At 37.4% G+C, this 4,895-nt stretch overlaps 1 non-coding gene across 1 annotated transcript; it reads left to right on the plus strand.

Annotated features, from left to right (window-relative positions):
* The first annotated feature begins 4,234 nt into the window (after positions 1 to 4,234).
* LOC123840781 (U6 spliceosomal RNA) lies at positions 4,235 to 4,341 on the plus strand. The gene has a single exon (XR_006790093.1). It is a non-coding gene; the product is annotated as a U6 spliceosomal RNA (small nuclear RNA).
* The last annotated feature ends 554 nt before the right edge of the window (positions 4,342 to 4,895 follow it).

Here is a 4,895-nt window from a genome sequence, read left to right on the forward strand (position 1 = left end):
GGGGTTTTCAGATGGAGAGGTCAGTCATGAAGCTGGATGCTATTATTTCAAGCTTTGCCAAGCTAGAGGCAGAAATGTGGGTGTCATGACCGTATAAATAGTTGCTGAGACAACAGAAGTGGGCAAAATCATCAAGGGAAGGGGAGAGACAGAGAGAGGGAGCACTAACAAAGAAGGAGTATTCTGATTGGAAAAAGAAAAGGAAGAGTGTGCTGTTTTGGAAGATCATTGAGGGGAAAGTTTTGATAATGAATTGGTCCACAGTGCCAAATACTGCTGATTTCAGTTAGGATCAAGACAGGGTCATTCACACCAAGATTAGGTGATATAAAGGATCGATGACCCTGATGACAGTGGATTGAGTAGACTTGGGAGAGAAGAAATGAAGAGTATTCTGTGTTGAAGAATAAACATGAGTATGAGAAGATCAGTAAGTCTAAAACACTCTCAAAAGATTAGCTGTGTAAGAATGTGAAGCTAAATGGTGGTAACTAAAAGTTGGAGATGGAAAGGAGAGGCTCTGGCAACCTGACAAGAGACCCATGTCTAAAAAGAAAAAATAGGCAGTGAAAAATCGCCTTCTCTGGGAAATGCTGATTCATTTTTAGGAAGAGTGATATCTGCCATTGGATATACAGTTATGTCCAGCCCTATGTGATAATTGCATTCTGCTACTCCCTAACCTTTAGAAAGGTCTGCTATGAGAAACCACCTGCTGTTAGTGTAAAACTAGGGGAATGAAAGAACAGTGATGAAAGCTAGCAAAGGACAACACTTACATGAGCAGGTTAAGGCAGAAAAGCAATCAACTGTATTGACTGACTCAGCAATAAATATGCTAGAAACCACTTTTCCTACATAAAAAGAAGATGTGACCACTGGGATGGAGGGCAGATATTGGGCGCTACATGAAATCTGTAGAAAATACTAATGCTTCCTGATTTGCCTCCTTGCCACAAGAATCTGATACATGATTGAAACAGCAAAGCAGAGACACATGGCTTCATTCTTTTATATATTCCTAATGTCTTATAAATTTGAAAAGTACTGAAAATCACATGCAAAATGTCTAAATTAATCAATCCTATGCAAATCACAATAAGAAATAAATATACTTGCAAAGTACTAAAGGGGTAAAAAAAAATAGTGAGACGATTTAAGTGGTGACTGTTGGTGGGGAGGCAAACTGGTGCAGCCTCTCTGGAAAACAGTATGGAGGTTCCTCAAAAAGTTAAAAATAGAACTACCTTACCACCCAGCAATTGAACTACTAGGTATTTATCCAAAGGATACAAATATAGTGATTTGAAGGGCATATGCACCCCAATGTTTATAGCAGTAATGTTCACAATAGCCAAAATATAGAAAGAGCCCAGATGTCCATCAACAGATAAATGGATAGAGAAGATACAATAGAATATTACTCAGCCATCAAAAAGAATGAAATAGTGCCATATGCAACATGTGGATGGAACTAGAGTGTATTATGCTAAGCGAAATAGGTCAGAGAAAGACAAATACCATATGATTTTACTCATATGTGGAATTTAAGAAACAAAACAGATGAACATAGGGGAAGGGAAGGAAAAATAAAATAAGATAAAAACAGAGAGGGAGGCAAACTGTAAGAGACTCTTAACTATAGGAAATAAACTGAGGGTTGCTGGAGGGGAGGTGGGTATGGGGAAGGGATAACTGGGTGATGGATATTAAGGAGACCACTTGATGTAATGAGCACTGGGTGTTATATGCAACTGATGAAGTGCTGAATTCTACCTCTGAAACTAATAATACAGTATATGTTACCTAACTGAATTTAAATAAAAAATTTAAAAAAAAAAAAGAGAAGAGAAAAGCTTTGGGAGGGTTTCAAGAAGGTGAGTGGCTGAGGAAAATTTGCTTCCTGAGCAAGAACAATGTGTCCCAAGCCTGGGAAAGACATGGCAGAGGGTTAATTTGGGGGTTTTTATGGCTACTATTAATTGACGTTTCTTAACAATTTAATGGGCTTCTAAGAAAAACCCAATATGTAACAGTAAACAAAGAAAGAGAGAAACTCCTTTTCTAGTATAAATACTTAAGGCACTTTGAGGCAGGAAAGACTTTGAGAGGCATCAGGACATTTCTGAAAGTTTCAGTATTAAAACAGTTCAGCCAAAATTTTATTCATTAATTCACCTGATTTTTACTTAATACATTCTATGTGCCAGACATTTGGCACATAAGACAGGTTTCATTCTTGCCATTATGGGGTTTATTTATATTCTGAAGGAGCAGAAAAAAACAATGAGAATGCCTGGTGCTCCATGTTTTCGTTACTATGACTGCATAAACAATTACCCCAAAACTGAGTGGCTTAAAACAATAACAAACTTTATTTTGTGCATCAACCTGACATCTGCTGAGGACTGAGGTGGTACAAAGGTTAGGAGTTGAAGTCATCTGAAGGCTGACGTGTCTGATGTTTGAAGGTGGTTGTCAATTGAAACTTTTCTGGAACCGTTGGCTGGAAAAATTATTTGTGGCCTCTCAATATGTCCTGGGATTCCTCAGATCATGGAGTACGGGTTCAGCCCCAGCAGTGAGAGATGAAAAAAAAAATCTGTATGTCCCCTTTGGACTTAGTCTTGGAAGTCACACAGCATTATCCCTTTCAGCACATTCTATTCATTGGAACAGTTAAAATGTCCACCAATATTTAGGGAGAGGGGAAATAGACTCTACCACTTGATGAGAGGTTACAAGGTTCTAAAAGAGATTTTGTGAACTGAATCCCTGAAAACTAGAAGAGACCTAGCATATGCACACTTCAGCTCACTAAGGGGATGGCACCAAGCAGGGGAATTAGGGAACCTAGAGATTAAAAGTGTTCACCAAATGTGTATGCATTGAATACATGTTATTTTCATATGACATACTCTTCTTTAAAACTTGTAATGGCCTTTGTAAAAATGATTTATATAATTTATTATACAGTATATTTTAATATACAGTACTTTACTCTCATTTATTAGGCAATTGAAGTAAATACATAAACTACTATCAAACAGAAATCCATAGTGGGTTTTTTCTTTTTTTTTCTTTTTTTCATTTCCTTTAATTTAAATTTTAAATTTTTATTTTTTTAAATTTTATTTTACTTTATTATGTTATGTTAGTGGTAGTTAACATCAAAAACACATCATAGACTTCTGGTTTCCCATCTGACATGTAAAGAGTTTAAAAATCATCAGTCCTCAGGGGCACCTGGGTGGCTTAATCGTTAAGCATCTGCCTTTGGCTCAGGTCATGATCCCAGCGTCCTGGGATCGAGCTCCGCATCGAGCTCCGCATCGAGCCCCGCATCGGGCTCCCTGCTCTGTGGGAAGCCTGCTTCTCCCTCTCCCACTCCCCCTGATTGTGTTCCCTCTCTCACTGTGTCTCTCTATCAAATAAATAAATAAAATCTTTAAAAAAAAATAAAAATCACTCCTCTCCTCACAAGAAGAAAAATGCCGAACAAATTGAAAAACAATTCTTAGAGCCATCAAAGAATTGCTTTCATAGGGAAAACTGCTGTCCTGAAACAAAGAGATAGGCCAATACAGAAAGTTTATTTACCAGAACTAAACTTAGATTTTTGCCAAACAAAACACTAGAACAAAAGAAGAAATATATAATTGAGTGAATTGTTCTTTTTTGTATTTTTCTTTTTTTATTAAGATTTTATTTATTTATCTTGGGGGAGCACATGCAGGGGGAATCAGCAGAGGGAGAGGGAGAAGCAGGCTTCCTGAGTAGGGAGCCTAACGCGGCACTCCATCCTAGGACCCTGGGATCATGACCTGAGCCCAAGGCAGGCATTTAACCGACTGAGCCACCCAGATGCCCCTCTTTTTCATATTTTACTAAAGGAAAAACAAACAAACAAATACACAGCTACTACTCTCTAGAGCTGAGGACCAAGAAGAAGGGAGGTTTGGAAAAGAAAGTATTGTGTACCCAGAAAACCTATCTTCTTCATAACTTTCCATTTCACTGGCTCTGGGAGGGTCCTGGAAACAGGAGAGAGGAAGAAATTACTGTAGCTAAAATAGATGTTGTTAAAGAAAAATCTGTGTCCATGTGTCAGATTGTCCAATTTTTGCCACATCAAATTTTTTAGATTTCTTACAACTGATAACAGTGCTGTTTGCCCCAAACTTACATTTTCCTGAAACATAAGATTAGTGGGTTTAAAAGTAAACATTTTATAGTGCTAGCTTTGAAAGCACACGTACTAAAATTGGAATGATGCAGAGAAGATTAGCATGGCCTCCGTGCAAGGATGATATACAAATTTGTAAAAGCATAACTTTATATTGTTTTTTCCTATAGTTTTCATTTGAAGTATCAATTCTGATATTAACTAACAAATGTTGACTCTCAGATGACTATCATAGATGGACATATGGATGAGGTGACTCAGGTTTAAAAATACAAAGGACATGCAGAAAATGGCAAAGCATTCTCCGTGAAATCAACGTTTCGACATTCTCTAAATGGTTTCTTGTATCTGCGGCTGTAACAGCTTCTGGTCAGTGAAAAGTAAACCATAAGAGAGAGAAAGATAAAACAAGGCAGTTTCCATTGATGGCAGTAGCTATGCTATGCCCGGGATGTGTCATCTTTACTGACACTTAAAAGGCATATATAAAAACACTTAATGTGTTTGGGTTACTGTTGATGACGGATTGTCACCAAGTCTATCTTCTGTGTAATTTCTTCTCCAAGTTCATCTTAAAAGACAGATGCTTCAGGTATTTTGGGACTTACAAATGTAATGGGTTACTATTTTTCTGTTGCAACTGGTGTTTCCAGAATGATAGTGTAAGTGTTCAGAATAGCTAATGTGATGGAAATCTCTGAAATTGTAA

Source organism: Mirounga angustirostris, unplaced genomic scaffold (assembly GCF_029215605.1).
Source record: "Mirounga angustirostris isolate CCGP_5_RB_7025 unplaced genomic scaffold, mMirAng1.0.hap1 SCAF_4, whole genome shotgun sequence".
Classification (NCBI taxonomy): Eukaryota; Metazoa; Chordata; class Mammalia; order Carnivora; family Phocidae; genus Mirounga; species Mirounga angustirostris.